The sequence below is a fragment of the Sceloporus undulatus genome, chromosome 2 (assembly GCF_019175285.1).
Source record: "Sceloporus undulatus isolate JIND9_A2432 ecotype Alabama chromosome 2, SceUnd_v1.1, whole genome shotgun sequence".
Taxonomy (NCBI): domain Eukaryota; kingdom Metazoa; phylum Chordata; class Lepidosauria; order Squamata; family Phrynosomatidae; genus Sceloporus; species Sceloporus undulatus.
In genome coordinates this window covers 216107880-216121096 of record NC_056523.1, presented here as the reverse complement: position 1 = coordinate 216121096, position 13217 = coordinate 216107880, and positions in this window count along the sequence as shown.

Sequence of the window (13217 nt, the reverse complement as noted above, 5' to 3'; positions counted from 1 at the left end):
CACACAGAAACAATACAGATAGTTTTTTGTGGGTTTTTCGGGCTATGTGGCCATGTTCTAGCAGAGAGAACATGGCCACATAGCCCGAAAAACCCACAAAAAACTATGGATGCCGGCCATGAAAGCCTTCGACTTCACAAACAATATAGACTTTGAACGGTTTATACAGTGGCTTTTTTCCCCATAAAATGAAATGTCTTTCCAGGTCTTTCCTGAGTTGTTGTAAGCAACCTTTTCTCTGTTTATTCCCAAAGGGAAACACCCACCCTAGTTGGTATTAAAAGACACAATGAGCCAATTCCATGCAAGGAGCGCCATCACATAAATGGGGGTGCCTTCCACAGATATGTTTTTGTATCCAAGAATGCTTTCCTAATGTGATTTTCCTTGCAAGAAATCAGGACAGTTGGGTAAAGTGCATAAAGTGACTTTTGTCTAGGTTTTCTCTGTACACAATTGCATCAACTTGTGTTTTAAAAGGTTGTTGTTTTAGTGTAAAATACAGTTGACTGTATTGGCGTGTGTTTGGTTTAAGACCCCCATAAGAACAAAGAACAAAATTCTTTCAGGGAAGAGCTTGGAGCTCTGATTGCATGTTTGATGTGCCAAACAGGAGCTAAGCACTGATAACTGAATTCCTGAACCCTACAAATGGCAAAAATAATAAAGTTGTCTGGGTGCCTTGGAAAGTGTCTACTTTATCTACTTAAGTGACTGATAACTGACTCAGAATGAGGTGCAGTCTGCTCCTGTTTTCAGTGAGTTGGGATAGATACAAGATCAACTGAAAACAGCATATTTAGGGGGGTAGTCCAATTGCCCATGCAAGAAAATGCAACAAAATCCACAATCCACAAAACAGTGGGAATTTTATTGGACCAGCTAAAAAACAAAACACATCATACAAGCTTTCAAAGATTCACTGGCTTCTTTATCAGGCAAATAACATATTGCCCTACTCAGAAGCTGAACTACTTGGCAATGTGTTTCTCCCTCGTCCCCCAGTAAAGCTCAGTAGTAATCCAATCATATGATACAATCATATTGTAATTTCCTAGCTTTGTATACACACACATTCCTGCCCACAATGGCAGCAAGAGCTTTAAGCTAAAGTATGGTGATATCTTTGGTTCAGGTCCCTATGCACTCACACAATTTTTTTGTACTGGAATGTGATCCTCCTGCAGAAAACCTCCAAAGTTTGACCCTCCGGTTGAGAAAGGGGGGATGTCTCTTTTTCTGGTACTGTTGTAGCCTTTCTGTTCCCAAGACTGCTGTCTTTCTAGGTTCTGTTCTTGGCAAGCACTGTTCAGTACTTGGGATGGAGAGGCCAAGAGAACTTCTCAAACAAGAGCTCAGCAATAATGCCCCATTTTTACCCATTGTTCAGCTCCAAGCCTGCTTTTCACTGTCAGGGCACCAAAGGAGCTAGGACCCGGAGCAATGGATGCAAGCAACAGCAAAAGAGATTCCACCTCAACTTTAGGAAGAACTTCCTGACAGTAAGGGCTGTTCGACAGTGGAACACACTCCTTCCTCGGAGTGTAGTGGAGTCTCCCTCTTTGGAGGTCTTTAAACAGAGGCTGGATGTCCCTCTGTCGGGGATGCTTTGACTAAGAGTTCCTGCATGGCAGGAGGTTGTACTGGATGGCCTTTGTGGTCTCTTCCAACTCTATGATTCTAGGATTCACCTATGACTTTAGGAGAACCAGAAGCAGAAAAAACAACAACCTTGTTCTCATGGACACCAACTGTAGAAAGCAAATCTGACATTTTATTGTAAAAAACAAAACAAAACCACTAACCATTCTTTTTTCATTTTCTTAAGGCAAACCTTAACAGAATGCATAGTTTTAATTTGAAAGAGGACTTGGCAGATATTTAACTAAACCAACAGTAGAGGCATTTGGAGTATGTTGGCCCACTTCCTCTGGGATATCTACATACTGGGACAACACATTTGCCTGCACATATCCACAATACATAAGCCAAACCCACGTTCTTAGATTCTGCAACTGATATGTTCTATGGCACATCACAGGCTTCATGTCCCTAGATGCTTATGCAAAAGTAATGCCCTATTATAGGGGCCCAGCAAGGACACTGTGAGCTGTTGCTCCTGATAGCCCAACTAGTGGATAGGCCTAAACTGAAAACAAATGAATCACAAGTGAAAATGACTCTTTGGACCACTGTTAGCAACATTTGCAAACACCTTTATTGTTCAAAATCATCAAGGATAATGCAGGATTATTTAAGCACAATTAAAACTACAGAAAACAAAAACTGGATAAAATGAATATGAATAAGGCACACAGGCATATTACAGGCATAATGATTTAAAAAACATGACATAATGTACAAAGTCAGCACTAAACCCAGGGGCTTACTTCCTAATGAGCATGTTTCTGTTTGCAGGTTTAAAGAACATATATCTAGGACCCATGGTAAAGAGAGAGGCTGCAAATTTACAAGTGGTGTTAAATGTTCACCTGTCTGTGTGCCTTCCTAATGCATGAAAGGCTTCTTTAATCATTGTCTGAGTTTTACAACAGTTTACCTCCCTTTTGGTAGCTACAACTGGAGCCATGCTCCATCCCAACACTTAAAAAACACTTTCAAGATGTGCCAAAAGTCATGCCTCATAGACAAATATTCAGGTTGAGTCTCCCTTATCTGGAATACTTCACTGGACTAAAAATTTGCTTCATGCCTTCAGGCTATGTGTATATAGTGTATATGAAACATAAACATTTAGAGCTGGGTTCTATATCCAAGATGTCGCACTATGTTTATGCAAAAGACTTCTACGCTAAATATAGGAGAGATATGGGGAAAGATACCAACAAACCACACAAATTGACAAATAAGGAAAAAACCCAAAAATATGAGGTCAAAGAAAGAAACAGAGAACACTCCAGGAAGACCACAGGTGAAGGAGAGAAGGGGGAAAAAAGGAGGAAGATGATGATGATGATTATTATTATTATCCTTTATTTATAAAGCGCTGTAAATTTACACAGCGCTGTACATACAATCTTTTTAATTGGACGGTTCCCTGCCCTCAGGCTTACAATCTAAAAAGACACGAGACAAAGAAGTAATCTAGCCAATTCTAACAAAAGAAAGAGAAAAAGAGAAACAAGTAAATAAATAAATAAAATTATTATTTTTCTTAATTAAGGGGGGATTAGATTAAATTAACTCTAAATTTTAATGTAAAAGAAGATAAAATGTATATAAAGATTATATGATGGAATACAAAGGGATTAAATTCTGTACAAAAAAGAAGTAAGATCTTTTGGAAAGAATATGTTTGAAATTTGGGAAAGAATTTGTTTCATCCTCACAAAAAAGAGAAAAGGGTGTAGTCTTATATGTTAACCTAAAAATATAATCGAAAGAAATAATCAAAGATCATGAGGGCCATTATGTAGGAATAGAGGTTGAATTACAACCACAACATATATCGATGGTAGGAGTCTATGGTACATTAGGGAACAGAGATAAATTCTACAGGAAACTAAAAACAGAGTTAATTGATTATAATTATGAGAGACTAATAATGTTCAGGGATTGGAATGGAGTATTAGATCCTAAAATTGACAGGGAATAGAAGAAAAGGTAAGGAATAATCAGAGGAAACTCCTCTCCCCCCTAAAAAACTTAATGGGACAGTTTTCATTAGTTGACGTATAGAGGCAAAAATATGGATCATTTTTTTTCCTGACAGACATGTATCACTCTCATGAACTGACATGTTTTTAATGTCTAAGGTCTTAATAAAGGTAAATAGAGGTACAAAACAAGATTGCCCCTTATTCCTGCTACTATTTCTCCATGTAATTGAAATATTGATTAAAAGGATATGAGAAGAAAAAGAGGTCAAGGAAATAAAAATCAGAAGTAATGAGTATCAGATTAGAGCATTCGTGGATGATTTTATTTTAGTTTTGAAAGATCCTCAGGAGAATCATTAGAAGAATTTGGGGAACTATCTAGTTTAAAAATAAATAAAGACAAAATAACAATGAGTACCAAAAATATTATTAAAGCAAAAGGAAACAGAATTGAGTGAATCGATTGGATTTTTGATTAGCAAAAAGGAAAAATATTTGAGAATAATGTTGACCAAAAACAGTTCAGATTTATTTAAAAACAACAATGAAAAGACATGGGAAGAGGTTTTTAAAAAACTATGAGATGGAAAAATTTAAAACTAACAATATTAGGAAAAATGAGTACTGTACTATTAAAATGAATATTCTTAAACATTTTTCATTTTTATTCCAAAAAAATCCCAATAATACACAATGAAATAGTATTCCAGAAGTGGCAAAAAGAGATTTCTAAGTATATCTAGGCAGGTAATAAGCCAAGGGCAAAGCTTTAATCAATGAAAACACCGAAAGTTTCTTATTGAGTCAAAAAAGAGAATGAGATGTACAGTGGACTCTTGGTATCCACTGGGGTTTGGTTCCAGGACCTTTAAATATAATATAGATATATCCCTTTTAAAATAGTGACATAGTCCCTTATCTGAAATGGCAAAAATCAAGCTTTGCTTTATGGAATTTATATATTTTCTTGGATATTCACAATCTGTGGATGCTTGAATCCATGGATAAAGAATCTGTGGATACAGAAAGCCTACTGCTCAACTGAAGATATGTCCCTTTTGGCAACAGAGAATGGAAGTTGGAACTGGGTCATGGCTGGAGAGAGACAGTCAGAAGGGCCGAAACAGAAAGAAAACTGCAACACAACTAGAGATCAGAAAGAAAGGCTACTCACATCTTTCAGGAGATCAACTGCCACTTCCCTTGCCTGTTCTTTCTCTAATCTACACCCCACTCTCCCTCTATAGAATATATTCTAGAGATTATGAAAAGAAAAGTAACTAATAAGTAATAATAATAAACACTAATAATAATAATAATAATAATAATAATAATAATAATAATAATAATAGTACACTAAAATAAATAAAACAAACAGCTATGTCTATGTTTAAAAGGATACAAAACAAACTAAATCTCTAAACTCTAACTAATTAAAATAAAGGCTGACTCTAACTCGCTCTAACTCTCTCAAACAACTCCTCCCTCCTTCTACCTCGATCTCCTTACTCCCACAAAAGGGCTGCTTTCAGTCAAGGCTCTTAAAGGCTGGCAGCCTTTAAGGAGATGTCTCACAATGCCAATGGAGAGAATTCAGCCCCACAATTGAGCTTCCTAGCTCCTGTCTTGGAAGATAGGGTTTTTTTAGGGTGTTCAGTTTGTTTATCCAACTTACCCACTTATCTAGAGCTGTAGGTACATTATGAGTTTGGGTGTATGTTCTTCCTCCATCTGGATGGATGAGGAGAGGGCAGAGAAATTAATTAAAAATTAACTAACATGATCCATCTCTTTGTACTAGACTTTGGTGTGCCTGGTTCCATCGTCAGCAAGGCAAGTCTGGAGTTTGATGGACCTTCCATTCTTGCCAGAGTTTCACGTACAAGTTATATCAGTTGTAAGGGCCCATTCCTATTCCATCTCCTCATTCTGAATGTTCAAATGTTTGGTCATTTGTTTAGGGTAAGTTTCATCCAGTTTTTCACTCTGACTTGGAGGTTTAGAGCAGACCTACACAGTGGTGTCACTGTTGTTTTCCCCCTCTCCCCTTCTGTAATTTTACCCAAAGGCTCTCCCGCCTTCCTTCCATGATCCAATTCATGGATCTCCTTAGATGACTTGCTCAAACCCAACATTGTCACCTGGAAATTTAGAGAGCTTGGCTTAAGCCCAGTGTCCATATCTGCTTGCAGAAAGCCTGGAACAAGATGCACAGAGGCTTGCCAAAGGTCAGGTCCCTTTCAGGGGAGTCTTTTTGGGGAATGGCATGGGGTCAAGAACATTGGGAGAGCTAGCTAACCCCCCCACTTCCCCCCCACTTTAGCCCCTTTCCCTTCCCAGAGGAGAATTGCAATCCACCTTGGTCTGGGACACTTTTCTTTCAACTGGGAGATCTTTTGACATATGGAGTGGGAAAACTGTTAACCTCCTGTCCCATACAGACTTCAAGGACCTTTTTCTAGCTCTTTGGCTTCCCAATACCCCTCTCAAAAACATGCATCTCTAAGATTTGTTAAAACATTTTCCAGAAATGTCCTGCCCTCAAACGGCTTAAAATAGATGGAAAAAGAAAAATGCTATGAAACCTGATGGAGAAGGGATCAGGCATGGAAGGCGTTTGGGGCTGCATCCATTTTTAAAAGGAGAATTGCTATTCCCAGAGGGTTTGTGGAGCAGAAATCCTTTTTGTTCCCCAATGTTTAGAAGCCAGAGAGACCCAGAGGAGCCCATATCTAGCAAAAATAAAAGAGGGTTGATGTTCATGACCCACAGTGTGTGGTTACTTCCGCTGACTAAAGGGTTATTCAGACGGTTTTTCAGACCAGCCTCTCCAACAGAACTTAACAGGAACAGCCAGACATTGTTGTGAAAAAGAATAAAGTGGAAGCTTTATTTAGATCACACAGTGACCCCTGAACTATTTCATCAATCATAGCTCCCCAAAACCCTATTCACATCTTTCCCTGGCTGACTGTCTTATATCTATTAGCACATTTCCCTGTGTCTAGGCCATGTTTCACTAATATGCCCAGCAATCTTTTTTTCTATCTCTAGGCTAGTGATTCCTTCGAATCGCTTTACGACCTTTAGGGGCTGGAAAGATCCAGGAGGTGATGTGGAAAAAGGGGGATGGCAAAGGAAGTCATTCCAAGGCATTGGAACACTGGGGTGAAATAGACCAGTGGAAGGAGCAGCTTGAAGCCATCCTTTCCGAAGCTGGATTGTGGCCATGACAACTGAATGCCGTGGCCCCAATCTGCCTTAAAGCCACCTGAAAAAGAATTAGCAAATAGCCACTCCTTTTTCAGGTGCCAAAAAGCTGTCTTTTCTGCCCATGCTGTGACTGGAAGCCAACCTCATGACACTCCAGTGGCATGTAAATGTTGCGCCGCCAGAGCATCATGAAGCCGCCGCATGTAAACAGCCAGTCAGCTTCTGGTCAGCTTATGAGCATGTGGCGTGTAAACACTACGTTCCCAAGCCACTGGCTAAAATGAGATGGCGACTCAAAGGGGGGGGGGATCTGTTTCTCCCCTAAGTCAGCATTTTTTCAAACTCTATATGATAAAATTTAAATTACAGTGGACCCTTGTTATCTGCTGGGGTTTGGTTCCAAGATCCCCCATGGATAACAAAATCTGTGGATGCTCAAGTCCCATTAAATATAATGACATAGCAAAATGGTGTCCCTTACAAAAAATGGAAAATCAAGGTTTGATATTTGAAATTTATACTTTTTTGAACAGTTTCAAAATCGTGGATGCTTGAATGTGTATAAAAAATTCATGTATAAGAAGAGCTGACTGTCGAAACTCAAAGAGGCCCTGGAAAGTATTATCCCGGCCCCAGTAAAAGAACAAGGACTCCATTGTGTGTGGGGAGAAAAAGGAAGGACTGAGCACCAATTTACCCCTCTGCCTCAGGCAACAAAATGTCTTCAATTTAAGAAGATCAAGAATGACTTTGGAAACTTGTCAGATTTATGTACTATATCTGATGAAGTTAATTTGCAAGAGCAAAAAAAGGGAGTTAGCCCTATCCAAGCTAAATCAGCTCTCTCTACACTTTTGTTCAAGGTTGCATCGGCACTGCAGAAATAATGCAGTTTGACACCACTTTAATGGCCATGGCTCAATGCTGAACAGCCCTGGACAGACTTAGGTTTGGGAAAGGGTGCTAAAGGGGGTCTAAAAAGGGAAAGTCAAAGCATAAAAGAGGATTATATGGAGGCTTTCAAAGAAGCTGGAACTGCCTTGCCAAAATTAAGGTTCACCAAGGGGAAATGAAAAATAAATATTGACAGCGCACTGTTTATAGTGAAATCCTGCTCAGGAGTAAGTCCTGTGGAGTGTGGTGGGATTTACCCCACACTTTAAAATCTACTTTTAAAGATTAAGGTATCAAGAAGTCTTGGGAAGCAGGGTGATAAAGCTGGAGAACTGAGCATCCTGGGAAGGGATTTCTCAAGACATATGGGGGCAAAAAAGAAATGGCAGGAAAGCTTTGGATGGATTTAAATGTGGTCCTTCCAAGAGGGCTGTCTCCCCTCCAAGGGAGTCACTTGGGTTCATCTCATAGTTCTTCCATAACGGTGTGTGTATGTGTGATAGCTCCATGGTATATAGCATATGATTTGCATGGAAGGTGTCCCATGTTTGATCTGAAGCATCTCCCAATAGGATGAGAAAGTCTCCTGTCTGAAGTGCTGGGGAGATGTTGCAAGATGCTGGATGAGATTCTACATAGTTCCAAGTAACAAAAGTCCTACATGTGGAACTCTGCAAAGGCTCCCATTGTCGTCACCTCCAGGGCTCACTATTTTGCTGAGAGAATCCTCTAGTAATTACATTGCTGGTGAAGAATGGGGGGGGGGTCAAAGAAATGTCTGGCGATATTATTCAAGCCAGGCACACACATGGGAACTTCTTCCACCAAGATCTAGAGGGCACCTCTGCTCTGCTCTGGGTCCACAACAAACTCCAACTCCCAGAATTCCATAGCCTTGAGCCCGAAAAGAGTTAAAGCAGTGCCAGTATGGATGCAGCCATTATTACAAATGCTCCAATAAAATAATTTCCACACACAGCATTGACTATGCTTAAATATAAAATTTAAACCAAATGTGCTAACATCTCTGGGAAACTTTGGTCCAGTGCAGATAGGCCAGCTTGGGGGCGGACATGTGGCATAGCAACTATACAGTGCATAGCCCAGCTCCGCCCCCAGGGTGGCATAACACCGCGTGCCGCACTGCATGTTGTGTCACAGTGCTCCTCTGGTGCTGTGTCTGCATGATGCAGCACCGAAGGAGTATCATAAAGCCGTAATGATGCAGCTATTGTGCCCTTTCCAGGGCACAAAAAAGAGCCGCTTTTTACAGCTCCTTTTTGCGCCCTGGAAAGGCCAGATTGAGGCCACAGCATGCAGTTGCCTCGAACTCGATCTGGTTGTAAAAGGGGTGGCTGGAGGCCATCCCTTTGGGGCTGTCCGTACAGCTCCATACTAGCTCTGATTGTTCTCGAAGACCCACATCAGTCCTGGGCTTCTGTGATTCCATTTGATGTCTCCCTAGTCCACTTTGGAGAGACAGCATGGTGTAATGGTTCCAGTGTCGGATTATGACTGTGGAGACCAGAGTGAATCATATCGTCTATGAAACACACTCAAGCAAGTCACATACTCTAAGCCTCAGAGGAAAGCAATGGCAAAAACGCTTCTGAGCAAATCTTGCCAAGAAAACCCTGTGATTTTGTGTACCTTCAACTCAGAAATCTGGCTGGTAGAAGGGTGTCTTCTGCAATTGCCACACTTGTGGTGTTTGAAAAGTTAGAGAAAGTTTTGGTTGTCATTTGGAGAACTGCAGTGTTGGAAGGGTTCTCAAAAACTGTCGAGTCCAAAGTGTGATTATCTGTTGCTCCAGGAAAACCCAGACCACAATTTGTCAGCAGAAACACACCAGTATAAGTGGGGGTGGCAAGAGGAACAAGGCTATGGATGCTGGGATGTGGGAGTCAGTCTTTGGAGAAATAGACTAGTGAGAGTGACAGGTTTGCCTGCCTTCTTGCACCACTTGTGTGTGATCCTGCTAAATTCACAACCACAAGAATAAAAATACACCAACAGAATTCTGGGCCTTGTAGGTTGTCATTCAGACTCTGCTTAAATGCCTTTCAGGAAAGTAGGCCCAGTACCTTCCAAGATGGTGTATTCTGTTGTCAGCTTTCCAAGGTTCAGCCCTTCTCTTTCCAAATTGTTTCTAGTATTGGCTTTGATGAAAACAAGGGGCTTGAAACAAGGGGAATGAGAAGTGATTTTCTTTATTTAAAAATTCTATATATTAGCATTGGTGAGTCAATAAGGTGTAGTGGTTTGAGTGTTGCATTTTGGAGACCAGGATCTGAATTCTACTTGGGCAACCCAGATTCTATGAGTCTCAAGGCATGGCAATGGCAAACACCCTGTGAAGAAACTTGCCAGGAAAGCCCCATGGTAGGTTTGCCTTAGGGTCACCATAAGTTGGAAACAACTTGAAGGCACAGAATAAATCTACTTCCTGAAAGTGTCTTTTCTGAGTTGCCTGTTTTGTTTTTCTTGTTTTGTTTACCTAGATATTTTTAGTAGGCTCAGAAGCACCTTGAAGGAGCCGGGAACCTTGCCGAAAGTGAAGTGAAGAATCTAAAGTCCTGTGGAGTTCCCTAGATGGTCATACTCTCTTGGCCATGACACCATCAGTTTGTACTTCCCAAGTTTTCACAGGCAGAGACACACAATTCTAAAGGTCAAAACATCTGCTAAAACTTGATATAGTCGCAGCTAGAACTTTAAGGTAATGTATGGCCTCTTTCTAGGCTCTGTCCTTGGCAAGCACTGTTGAGTACCACTTGTCGTTGTGATGGAAAGGCCAAGAAAACTTCTCAAACAAGATCTCAGCAAGAATGGCCCATTTTTACCAGCTGCTTAGCTTCAAGCCTGATTGTTAACAGCCAAGGCACCAAAGGAGCTGTCAGGATTCTCCTGCGACTTTTGAAGAACCAGAAGTAGGGAAAAAACACACCTTGTTCCCATGGACACCAACTCTAGAAAAGCAAATCTGACAGATTTTATTGTGTTTTCATTGTAAAAAAAAATCCATTAATGATTCATTTGTCATTTTCTTAAGGCAAGCATTAACAGAGTGACATAGTTGTAATTTATAAGAGGACTATGAATATATTTAATTAAACACACAGTTGAGAGATTTCAAGTATATTGGCCTGCTCCCTTTGTCCCAGTCACTGGGACAACATATTTGCCTGCACATATCCACAAGCCAAACTCATGTTCTTAGATTCTGCAACTGCTATGTTCTATGGTACATCATAGGCTTCATGTCCAAAGATGCTTATGCAAATGTAATGCTACCCAGGAAGGACACAAGTGAGTTGACATAGTCCTGATAAGCCAGTTAATGTACAGGCCTAGGTTTCAAACAAATGAATCACAAGTGAAAGACAACCCTTTGGACCCGTTTCAAGTATATGCAAAACACCCTCATTGTTCAAAGTGATCAAGGCTGATACAGGTGTATTTGTGCACAATTAAAACTACAGAAAAAATGTGTTTGAATTATGATCATGAATCTTCAATGTAGGTAATTTATAGATGAGAAAAATGACATGATGTACAGACATCTGACCTTCTACATCCCTTTCTTAATATTTCCTCAGCAGTAAACCCAGGGCGTTACTTCCTAATGAGCATATTTCTGTTTGCAGATTTAAGGAACATGTATCTAGCTCCCATGGTAAAGCGAGAGGCTGCAAATGTACAAGTGGTCTCTATTAAAGGTTCACCTATCTGTGTGCCTTCCTAATGCATGAAAGGCATTCTTTATCATAATTTGTTGTCTTAGCCTTGCTCCATTCCAGCACTTAAAAAAACACCTACATGGTGTGCCAAAAGTCATGCCTCATAAACAATAATTCCGGTTGAGTCTCTCTTATCTGGAATTCCAAAATTCAAAATATTCCAAAATCCTGATTCACATGGGTGGCTGAGAAAGTGACACTTTGCTTTGTGGTGGTTCAATGGACCAAAATCTTGGTCCATGCAGAAAATTATTGAAAATATTGTGTATAAAAATTACCTTCAGGATATGTGTATAAGGTGTATATGAAACATAAACAGCTTTTCAGAGGAGTCTCCTTCCCCAGAGGTCTTTAAACAGAGGCTTGATGGCCATCTGTCAGAGATGGTTTGAGAATTCCTGCATGGCAGGGGGATTGGACTGGATGGCCCTTGTGGTATCTTCCAACTCTACAATTCTATGATTCTATTTATCCTATATACTTGACTATAAGTCAACTTCATGTACGAGTCAAGGGCAGGTTTGAAGGCCAAAATTATGGATTTTACCATGACCCATGGATAAGTCGCGGATAAAACTTAGAGGCTCCTTCAGTGTGTATGTGTACATGCAGCAAGAAACTCTAATTGAGGCTTTTTGCTTTGGTGTTTCAACTTTGGTTTCAGCCTTCACTTGGCAGACAGCAGTGGTTGGAAGAGGGACTCTGTTTGTTTAACATAAATTACTATATATACTCATATATAAGTCTAGAAATTTAGATCAAAAAATTGGCCCAAAAAACCTGAGCCAACTTATCCTTGAGTTAATGTAGGTACTGTACTTTAACTCTCACTTAAAAAAGGAACCATCCCCTAGTGAAAGGCAAGAGTGTCATCTGCCCTGGAATCACTGAATTCCCTCTATTTACTCATCCATCCAGGCTTTAGTATGAGCACAAACAGTAGTTATGCCTGCTGGGTTTTTGTAAGTTCTTTTGCATTGTTTTCCTTTGCTTCATCCTTTATATCTTTTGTTAGATGCCACTAAGTTTTACCATCGACTTATCCATGGGTCATATCAAAATCCATAATTTTGGTCCCAAAGCCTGCCCTCGACGTATATATAAGGTCAACTTATATAGTAATCATCCAAGACACTTTCTGCTTGGCTCAAGAGAAAAAGAAACTCTCTCTGCACTGCATGGGGAAATCTGAAAGAGCAGCAATCAGATTACCATACTGACCCATATATATGTCAACCTGGGATTTTGGGGTCAGTTTTTGGGCATAAATAAGATATCTCATTATGTATAAGCAAATATTCTAAAATCCAAAAAATTCTAAAATCTAAAACACTTCTGATCCCAATCATTTAGTATAAGGGAGATTCAATCTGTATTAAAAATGTTCAGACTGGCTGCCATTTTCTTCTAAATACTTTATTTAACTCAGATGTTACATGACATTTGGACATTCCTAAGTAAAGTAACACTTTCTGTGATGCTCACAAATTGTAATGTGATAGAATCATAGAGTTGGAAGAGACCACAAGTGTCATCTAGGCCAACCCCCCGCCATGCAGGAACTCACAATCAACACACCCCTGACAGAGGGCCATCCAACCTCTCTGTTTACAGACCTCTAAAGAAGGAGACTCCACCACACTCTGAGGGAGTGCATTCCACTGTCAAACAGCTCTTACTGTCAGCAAGTTCCTCCTAATGTCGAGGTGTTATCTCTTTTCCTGTAGCTTGCATCCATTGTTCTGTGTTC